Raw genomic sequence first — 11,731 nt, 5'->3', positions numbered from 1 at the left:
CATGACTAGACTGTTACTGTGTAAGAAAATAAGGATGATGAGTCTTTTTTAATATTCCCAAGACAACTCCCTCAATTAGAAGTATTTGGACTCTGTCCTGCTTCAGGTAGATGTAATTGTCACTTAATTCAAAATTATGTAAACAAAGGAGTTATATTCCTAAGATTACATCTGAGGAAAGGAAATACATACATGTAGCTCCTTGACTTTTCATGTGATCATCACTTCAGTCAACTTAAAAACTGTGTTAGGACCTACAGAAGTCTGTGAAGTTCATGTGGACTTAGAACAGACACCAACTGTTAGAGAGTTAAAGTTATGTAAGCTACCCTTGGTCACATCAGTTCTGCTGGTAGCAAATCAAGAAAAATTCTGGAAAAGGAATCAAGGAAAGATCAAGGAAATTCAAAGGAAACTTCATCAAAAAAGGTCACTTTGTTGGCTACTTTTGTTTTCTAGTAAACACTTGCCATCTAAATCTGTTTTGGTTTTTCTCTAATATAATGATGGAAGGTTTTATAAGTAAGATGAGGAAATAGACATTTCAAGAAAATCTTGCAAAGCTTTATACATACACATTAGAAAGAGTACATGCCCATTTTCTGTGCACGTGTCATGAGTAGAAGAGCTTTTTATAAAACATCAGGAAGAACTGGATAAAATGAGTCATAAATAACTGTCAGTAAGAATGTGTTGTTTTATTCAAATGACTTGTGTATATATATGACAGTATGTTCTTTCTCTTACTGATCAAATTGTTCTATCAAGATGGTGGAAAAAATCTGAAGAAAAATAGCTTCAGATATCTGAGAGTGAAAAGTTGATATATGTTTATGCAGGAAGGGTAAGACAAAAATCTGGGCTGGAGAAAACAGATGTGAATTAGAACAGGTTTTTAAGAATCAACACCATTAAGTGGTGTATAAGTGCTAAGTTTTCCTCAAAACTTAGAAAATGTCCCTGAAAGATAAATAGATACTGCTCACACGCATAAGGGAGCAAGAAAAACAGAGCGTCTCAGATCACTATTTCATCTTCAACAAAGCTTGTCCCTAAAGAATTTGGGGTCTCGTTACTGACACTTAGCCCAGCCCATGGGCTACGGTCCCCAGAAACTCTGGGAAGTGGAGGTTGATAAACTGAGCGCTGCAAACTCATGAGATGGCCATACACTTGCCAGTTGCACTGTGCAAATGACCACCACTGGCTAACACACAGATTTTCCAGCCTGAGCCCATGCACCCTGTCAGTACAGCTGACATTTGTCCACTGCACGCTGGGTCCTGGCCAGGCAGCATGTATGCTTCTGCCTCCCTGTGCACTGCTGCCTGTGTCAGCCCACACGAAGGTCAGTCATTCAGGACTTCTGGGTGCTGTACTGTCTTATGTAGCATTGCAGTTGTGTCCTCACACCCTCAAAGCTGCCTCAAGCAAGCAAGACCACCCTCGCTCCAACCTCAGCTGCTTCAGCACCGTTATAAAGCCCAAGCTAATAAGCCTAACTGAACCGTACTTTATGTTGGGACACATTATCAGTGACATGTGTCTCACTGCTTGGGAATTGGTGCTTCATACTGATGAAGGCACTATGCAGCATACTCTTAGATGCTCATCTGGAGCAAGTCTCCAAATCTAATTCAGTAACAGGCATTGCTTATGTTTCAGCTAGAAATCTTGCTGCGTGAAATGTCTTGCAGGAAGCACTGCTCTGTAGGTATGCCTTTATTGTAACAAACAGCAACATTCCCTACTATAAAGAATCATTTCACCGATTCAGCTTATGGCTTTCAATGGCTGATTAGCTGCCAGAAGATTGAAACATGTGCTTTAAATGGGTTGGACTACAGTGAAAAGAAACCACAAACCAGTCAAGGAAAGAAATGAAAGGTATGCTCTTTCTTCACTCCTGCCATTTACCTCATTTTCAGCACTAGTCAAATGAGTGTAATTGAAAGAAACACTTTCACCCAGCAGCATTCAGCAAAATAACAACTAAAGAGAGACAAGCTATTTTTCTGTATATGAATTTAAAATATATACATCCTAAAGAAGATGTTGGCTTTTATAGTTTCAGGGGTATCAAATGTAAATAATGTGATAACACACAGCAATCAACCTTTAACACTGGATATTTAGAGCTATTAAAACCTGGAAAACTTTCCATGAAAAGCCTGTTCACGCAGAACACACAAAACCTGACAAAAAAAAAAAGGGGGGGTGATGTAAAAATCCAGCAAAGCATGAATGAGCACGAAATTATCAGGAACTAGTAGAAAACAGAAAAAACCCAAACAGTGAGGATATAGCTTTTCCATCATTGAAATCTGTAAATTGTTCTGAATCAAAAGCAACCAGCAATGGTTGGCTCAGCTATGAGATAATAAAAAATAGAGTGCAGGTCCTGTTCAAGCATATTATGTTACATAGCCAAGGAGGGCAACGTCTTTGAATGCCTGATGAAGTAATAATTTACCTTTAATGCACTTAATTGAAGCCTTCACATCAGAAAAATTGCCTGCTTTTTGACAACTGTCACTTTGGATTAAGCATTTGCAGCATCAGCATCTTAAAATGCATTTTTGCCACAGAAAATGGGACATGCAAAATAGAAAACTAAAAAAGAAGCAGTATTGAAGAGCCTGGCATCCACTAAGAGATATTGCTGCACATGTAGATGGACAATGGCTGATCAGAGACCATACAAAGAAGTACAGGGATAAAATGTAATGAACTGGTAATGATTTACGCAGAAGAAAAAGAATGTGTTAAAATTAATTCTGACTTCTGAGCTGTGACTGAAGAAGATGCAGTTGGATCCCCCAGGGGACTATAAATGCCCAGGTCTTACACACAGAAGTTGACGGAATTCCCAGCAGCCCCACTGTTAAACCGTGAGCCCATCAGCTATTTAGCAGGTGCCTACTGTTTCTAGACTCTTCTCCTTCACCTGCATACTTCCCCCATGAATGAATGAATTGCTGGTGATGGGAAAGCCTGTACCTAATATGAACTGCAACCAAACAGCCGGGCTGTCCATCTAATTCACACTAAAGCCCTCAGAGGTCTGCAATGTGGTTGCACACCCGGGATGTGGGAAGGCTCTGAGCTTGTTTTGAACAGAAATTTTAATCCAGACTGTGCACCTCTTTGGAAAACGTCTTACCCAGCAGGCTGTGAGATAAATACATTGGACCAGTTTCAACTGGAAGTGTTAAGAAAATCTTCCCATGCAATACCGTGGTGACGGAGGCACTCAGGACATCTCTGTCACATCACTGCCCAGTTAGAGAGTGGGTATTTGAGCCGCAGTCCTTTATATCCCAGATGACTTTTTATTCATTTATCTGGCAAAAATCCCTAGCTTTCAGCCAGAAATGAAGGCCTGGCTTTGTTTAGGAACCAGATGAGGGTTCTCAGCTCTGAATCCTGGATGGAGAAAAATGCTTCTCTTTGGCCTAGAAAGAAGTACGTGGTTTAGCATTGCTTCCTCTAAGGAGAGCTTTGGCTCTCTTGGCTCTCTCTTCTCCTTGAAATTTTGTTTCTGGGTCAGCCCCCCACTGCTCAGTCACAAGCCTATTTGTAGGCACGTAACTTGTCATATGTGTTGTACCAGGGAACCCTGTCAAGGTGAATACTGTGAAGGACAGTGTGAAAATTTGGTAGTCTACAGCGAATCTACAGTGCTTGCTTCTTTCTCAGCTAATCAGCAGCATTTTTCAAGAGATACTGCCAAAATATGTCATCTAAAGTGATTTACATTGCTAATGAAATGAATGCCAATGAATATCACACTTTCTCAGCCTATCCAAGGCAGGGTTTCCAAGTGTATATAAGGATAACGGATATTAAAAAATGTGTGTGAAATATTTCTAATAGGGACACAGAATCTGAATTTGACCAATTCACCTCCTGTAAATGGCTTTTCATTACTTACTTAGACTTTTATTTATTTGGGTTTTTAAATATGACTTCTAGACTGCTGGGGGAAGGTAATTTCAAAACCACCAGAATCTCTTAAGTAGGCAACTATGTGGAGATCAGAAGAGACTATAAAGTTGTAGCTGTGTAACAATCACATGTGATAGAAATCAAACATTTGTTTCAGAACCTGTAATTCTAACTGACATACAGAATATTAATGGCTGAGTAAGGAACAAAGGCAATGGAACTTTCAACAATTCCTCATGCAAAATTAATATGCAACCTTGAATGGACATTAGAAATTAATAAAGAAAATTTTTACTTGTACCTGTAGTTTTGCATTTGTATATGACAAAGCTGCCCAATCTGTTTTCCTTGTTCAAGCTGAGTGAAATGGGGAAAAAAAAGGCAGCAAACAAAAAGCCTGAATGCTGGGAATCAGCTTTATTATTCTCACTCTGACACTCAGAACTCTAAGCTGTTATTAGTGCCCCAAAAAGAAATATTGAAAAATCATTTCAAATTTCTCGCAAGCTATTTTTTCCGACACTCTTCTTTGTCTGGCTGAAAGCATGGTAGTTTTAAAGGGGCAAGACTCACACAATCTGCATATGTGCCTGCATCGAGATGACTATACATTACCGCACAGGCACGAAAGCTTCACAATTTAGTAGCAGTTGGATGGCACTGAAATTAGACATCAGTTGCCCAAGCATTCATGTCATCAGAATGACAGCTGGAGTAAAGGAATTGCTGGTGCTGTTTAATTCTTTACCACAAGAGGCACCTAATAAAAAGAAATTAAGAACCTGTCCTCTTGGTAGTGTATAAAAGTATTACAAGATTCTCCAAGATTTACATTTACCAATATTTTGTTAATTTTTATTCTACTCCTGACGTAGCTGGTTGCATCCAAATTCACAGTTGAATTCCTAATATAATTTCTGAGCTTTATTAGTAGTGATCTGGTTATTAAGAGCCATATGGTGAATTAAGAAACCCGATAGCTTGTTAAAAGGGGACCGGATGCACAGTCTATTGAAGTCAGTGGAAATTTCCCTTTAACTATGGACCAAGCCCAAGGAAAGTAGCATCTCAGCCACCAGGAATGCTGGTAACTCACTAGCTTCCCACTGCCTCCCTCCAGTACTGTCCTGAAAGCAATCTTCTGCCTGTTGCCTGCTACAGTTTTGCAATCTTAGTATTAAAGAAGGCCATTTTATTTTGTTAGTTTATTTATGATTTCACCAACATTAAAGCAGCCACATTTTATTTTAAAATATTCATTAGCAATTCATTTTTGCCCAGAAAACTCCCCACTGGATCCCACAGGTCTACCTACTGCCAACACTTTGAATCATTTTTTGTCCTTTAATCAACTTTCCTCCATTAAATCAATACTGCTCCCAACAGCATATATTTCTTTTCTCATAAAGCACATCAATGTTGAAAAACAGTGATATCAAACAGCCATTGTTACTGCAGTGAAAAATGGACCTCTATTGTGAAAAATGGAGACCTGAGTAATATATTATACAAACTAATATGTGTCAAAGTCACCAGAGTTTCACTTAGGATCCCAGTGTAGACGTATAGCCTTTATTGTTCTAACTTAAATACATAAAGTCACCATACTAGAATAAGGTCATGCAGCCCTCTTTATAGTACGAGTCAGATTTTCAGAGTGTTCCTGGCTAGATTTTCAGAGAAATTTACTTCAATACCAAAGAAAAACCTTTTTTCTTTCCTTTTTTTTTTGAAAGCAGCCACCTCTGTTTTTGATGTACTTGACTACATTTTTTTCAGTAATTCACAGCTCAGCATGCTGAGCTTTTTAGCAAATGCTGAGGTGTGTAACAGGTAACAGTTCCATAACTACTCATTAATATGACAGTCATCAACAATGATTAAATTTGATTAGATATTAATTATTTTATAGCAACACCATATATGCATTTAGAGATGAATTACAGAAACAGGGACACTGATATGCCTGCCCCCAATTCATTTTTATACACTTTCCTGGGACTCTGTACGGTACTGAGGCATGCTGGTGGCAAAGACCTGGTTTAAGCTAGCACAGAGTATTTTCATGTGAAGCTGTATGTAACTAAAATATTAGAAAGTGCTTCTTTGATTAAACTGGTACAGCATGCCCACATGCACACATAGAAATGGACCAGATGATGGAAACAAGCAGGACACTCTGGGGCATGTGTCCCTGCAGTGCAAGCAGCAATGTGGGAAACAATCATGCAAACATGTTGTCATGAGCGGACACCAGATGTAAATTGGGATGTGAACTGGCACTGTCTCAGCGATGTCTGGGCATGCTCCTACTCTATGGTGAGAGATAGTCTCCCATTTTTCACGGAGGAGGACATTCCTTTGACTTCACCAAAGGGTGAGATTAAGTTAGCACAGAGCTGCTGACACCGCAAATTCACACACTGACCCCACCGCAGTGACTTTTAGCTGTAGCTATGCCCATGTTGCATCAGTGTTACTGAGATGGTCCTCCATCATGGGCTTGCACTGCTCTGCGCGTGATAGAGCCCAAGTGCAGACTTGGTCTGTAAAACAGTGACTAATTGCATCTGTGAAGGCAACATGCAGCTTACTGATGCCTTTACTGTAGATTTCTATCAGCTGCACTTCTGGGAATGGTGTTCAGCTTTTCAAACGTGCCCTCAAGAACAGCTTCCACCTGAGAGCTGAATGTTGCTAGCAAAATGAAGAGTATGGCACTGCCTGAGGCACATGTAACAGACTTAAGAGAAATAGTCTCGTCTTGGGACTGGACATTTCCTAAAATGTGGGTATTTCTGATGAAGAATCACGTGTTAACCATCTTTAACTTAGAAATTTCTGAAATTAATGTAAATTAATTGTAGGAGCCCTCTGCCAAGCCACAGTCACTGTCTCTAAATGTTAGGGGGGAAGCATATAACAGCCTCTGGAAGCAATGTTTGGATTTGGCTCCCTGAGGTGCTGGTCTGTCTTTCAAGGAGCAGTGGGGCACCTTGCAGGCTCTCAGCTTGTCAATATAGTCCTGTAACTTATTTCCTACACGGTGCCTTTAAAATCCGTTAAGAAAAATCTATTACACTTTATAGAAAGGCCTCATAAGGGTCTGAACTCTGCAGAAGCCTGTGCTCCAGTATTAAGGCAGTTATGCCCACCGTGACCGGCTGCTTTTCAAATGGCTGCAGCCTATTCTGTCTCTGCAGGAACACCATCTCTCAGGTGTCCCTCCACCTTGGCAGCTGCCCAAACTGAGGGCGGCTCTCCTGGCACTCCCCTTCAGCTTCTCAGAGATGGATGAACAGGAAAGCATTTGTAAGTCTCAACAGATCACAGGGAGAAGGTAAACACACAGAGATGTAATCCAGAGCTAAAAAGGTTTCACAGCTTGTAACTAAAAAGTGATGCTCTGAGCCAGAAAATGGCTGTTACCAGGACATTTTGGAATTAAAAGTTGGGGAACAATTTCAATTTATTGTGAGTGAGGTACAGGCAGAGATGTATTTTCTTCCATGATTGCAATACCGGAGTGGCATCTGAAAATGAAGATAGATTTGATATGTCTGCTGTCCTGGTTTTGGCTGGGATAGAGTTAATTTTCTTCCTAGTAGCTGGTACAGTGCTGGGTTTTGGATTTAGTGTGAGAATACTGTTGATAACACACTGATGTTTTAGTTGTTGCTAAGTAGCGCTTATCCTAAGCCAAGGACTTTTCAGTTTCCCATGCTCTGCCAGCAAGCAGGTGTGCAAGAAGCTGAAAGGGAGCATAGCCGGGGCAGCTGACCTGAACTAGCCAAAGGGGTATTCCATACCATAGAACACCATGCCCAGTATATAAACAGGGGGGAGTTGGCCGGGAGGGGCAGATCGCTGCTTGGGCATCGGTCAGTGGGTGGTGAGCAATTGCATTGTGCATCACTTGTCTTGTCTTGGATGTTACTTCTTTTTTTTTATATATTCCTTTTCATTACAATTATTATTATTATATTATTACTATTATTATTCTTAGTTAGTAGTGTATTTTATTTTACTTTAGTTATTAAACTGTTCTTATCTCAACCCACGAGTTTTACCTTTTTTTTCCTCCTCTCCATCCCACTGGGAGGGGGGAAGGGGAAGCAGCTGCGTGGTGCTTAGTTGCTGGCTGGGGTTAAACCACAACACTGCTCATGATGAAATAGTCATAAAAGTATCGGCCCCCTTGAGCATAAAAGGATGGCGTCTCAACTCCAGAGCCAGGAGAGGAAGCCTGAAATACCTTTTCCACACCAAAATCACAGACTCACAGAATAGCTGAGGTTGGACGGCACCTCTGGAGATCACCTAGTCCAACCCCCTTGCTCAGAGCAGGGTCACCTACAGCAGGTTGCTCAGAGCTGTATCCAGTCAGGTTTTGAATATCCCCAAGGATGGAAAGTCCAGCCCCCTCTCTGTTTGATCACCATCACAGCAAAAAAAATGCCTTCATATGTTCAAGTGGAATTTCAATTTGTGCTTATCACTTCTTGTCCTGTCACTGGGCATCACTGAGAAGAGTGTGGCTTCATCTTCTTTACTTCCTCCCATCATCAGACATTTACACATTGATAAGATTTCCCCTGAACTTTCCCTTCTCCAGGATAAACAATCTCAGCTCTCTCAGTCTCTCCTGGTACCTCTGATGCTCTGAGCCCTCAGCCATCTTAGTGGCTCTTTGCTGGACTCTATCTAGTATGTCCACATCTTTCTTGTACTGGGAACCCAGCACTGGGCCCAGCACTCTGGATGCGTCTCACCAGTGCTGAGTAGAGGGGATGGATCACCTTGCTTGACTTGCTGGCAACAGTCCTAACGCAGCCCCGGATGTTACTGGCCTTCTTTGCTGCAAAGGCCTACTGCTGGCTCATGGCCATCTTGTTGTCTACCAGGACCCCCAGATCCTTCTCTGCAAAGCTGCTTTCTAGCCAGTTAGCCCCCAGCATTTACTGATGCCAGGGGTTATTCCTCCCCAGGTGCAGGATTTTGCATTTCCTCTTGTTGAACTCCATGAGTTTCCTGTTGGTGCATACCTCCAGCCTACTAAGATCCCTTTGAATAGTGGCACAACCAACTGGTGTATCAGCCATTCCTTCCAATTTTGTATCGTCTGCAAACTTCCTGAGGGTGCACTCTGCCTCATCATCCAGGTCATTAATTAAGATGTTAAACAGGATTGGTCCCGGTATTGAAGGGAGGCTGTATCTCATGTTCAAGGAAGGGCAAAGTATTAAATGTATAAAGCAAAGTGGTAAAAATCTAGCCTTTGATCAGGTCCTCTACTATATAAATCTTCTTTATACACATCCATCAATGCAGTTGGTTGGTGGGGCAAATGAGGTCTTTCAACACAAGTTTCAATTTCTGTGTTCTGGTGTTCTGTGACTTTGACTTACTCCTACAAACTTTTGTACTTTTGTTAGTATCCTAAACATGCATTAGACTGTCTAGAACTACTTAACTTCCAAGACCAAAGAACAGGAGTATTCATCACAGTATGACGAAATGTAATATGCCCAAGGATGAAAGACTGAAAAGGCAAAAGAGGCCAACCAACCCTTTTTCACCGCAGAGGTTGTATCTACACCAACAAGTAATTTTCTATGATAGGAGCAGATCAGTAGGTTCAAACAGCTGGTGCTGAGGCCCAGAACTCGCTTTGAAAGGCAACTGAACGCCTCTGCAACCAGAACCAACATGGGGCATGATCAGGGGATTTGCTTGAAAACCACAACTGCTCTGAACCAAAATACTAATGTAGGCACAGCCTAAACCACAGAGAGCAGAGACAGAAATGTTTGTACCCTTCCAGAAGATGCAGTAAAAAAATTAGTCTGAAACTTGTGAGGTAACAAATCTCTTTGTCCTTAATATCTTTACCTCATTTATCTCTAAGAATAAGGAAGTAGTTTCTGAGGGGGACCAGAGGAATAAGGGTCTAAAGAAATAGGTAAGGAGTGCTACATGTATATGTATATGCATATATATATGTGTGTATATGTGCAAATGTGTAATTTTGGCTTTTTCCCAAAGCTTATGAAATGCAGGTCAGGTAAATCCTTTTTCTTTCTGTAAAGAAACACATCTCGCTTTTTGTAGAGTCAGTTTAGCATTCACTGAATTAATGGACAGTTAGCCTTGTCAGTTCAGTCAACACTTGATGAGACCCATATATTAGAACAGAGCACAGCAGCTGGAGGCCTGGCCTACCTTGCATGAATAACTTACAACACAGCTATCAATAGATATTTAATATTCCCTTGTAAGTTATTGATTTTTTCTTAAAAAAGTTCAAGGAAATAATGTCAAAATAATAAGTCATGGTCTACAAACTTTCATTGTTTCATAATGTGTACAATGTGTATATAACAACTCTGTAAACTAGGTTTCTATTAAAATCCCCTATTATTTATCCAGTGGCAGTAAAGATCAAATTTACCTCATTGAAAAGTAAATACAAATCAAAGTAATGTATTGAATATCTTTAAAAGCCATTTCTACTTTTCACAAACGTTGCTTCCTTAGACTATTAAAATGATTTGAATTTAAAATGTGATAGATATTTACATTCTTATCAGTTGCAGATTTGCTACAATAAGCAATTAAGGAGTTTCTCTGTCATCCATCAATAACATTGAATTCTCTCTCACTGTAACAATTCACATTTAATCAAATTAGTGCAAAAGTAGCAACTGGTTGAATACTGAGCCCAAGATAGTATAAAAACATAACCAACATTTTATCTGACCATAGCCAGTGTGTAATGAATCAGATAGTACTAGCACCCTTGAGCACTGCAAAATAGTCCACTGGCAATAATTCTCAGGATGCACCATGTTGGGGACAGGTTGCTGCCCCAAATGAAGCAGTCAGGTGGCAAGGTGAAAGCCAAAATGGCTTTTGGCCCTCCATCCATGCTTGTGCGGGTCACAGCGCAGCCAGGGAATGACTGGGCGCTGGGGTCTCTGTCAGGCTTTGCCTTTGTTGCATTCAAAGAAGAGTGACAATGCCAAACTTAGGCTTTTAAAAATCATGCATTAGAGATAAATAACAGTGAGACTCTGCCTGTAACACATTCAGGGCTCCTTTTTTTGTTTACCTCACACCCTAAACATATTTTCAGCTTGGCTATAGAGCAGTAAGATTTAGTTTGTTTTTCTGTTAGTGAAGCTGACATACTGATGTGCTCATTAATCTAGTTTGGGAGCTGTTAAAAAAAGTATGAAGTATCAGAAGACTCACAGTAAAATAGTGAGGACTGGTAACATTGTATCATAATAAGACGCCTAAAACAAACACCATTGGGAATTGTTGTTTGTATAAAAATTTGATAAGAACTTCCATTAACTATGTGTTTCACATCCTTTTAGATTGTTTGAATTAAAAAGGGATCCATTTAGGTATAAAACCAAGGCATATTCAGTTGGCACTAATTCTCTAGGAAGATTCCAGATATGAAAAAGAGTTTGACTAAGCAAGTTTGTTGTTTGTTGGGGTTTTTTTTTAAGTAATTACTCAACAATTTTCTGAGCAGCTACTTATTCTTGTGTTGAAATAATACTTTTAACCTTACTCTTTGGCAAAAAGTCTTGCAGACTTGCAGGTGGTGCAGACTTGCAGTGACCTAACTGTAAAACCAAGACACAGAAGGGAAGTGACATATGCCTGGATGCTGCTAATAGTTTTGACATACCATTTTAAGCCTATGAGTGATTCTTTTGTCTGCGTGCTCGGTAGGTAGCCTAACACCATGGCAGAGGCACACAACCGA

This window comes from Gymnogyps californianus, chromosome Z (assembly GCF_018139145.2).
Source record: "Gymnogyps californianus isolate 813 chromosome Z, ASM1813914v2, whole genome shotgun sequence".
Taxonomy (NCBI): Eukaryota; Metazoa; Chordata; class Aves; order Accipitriformes; family Cathartidae; genus Gymnogyps; species Gymnogyps californianus.
The sequence above is the reverse complement of the archived record's forward strand: the minus strand, read 5'-3'. Positions refer to the sequence as shown.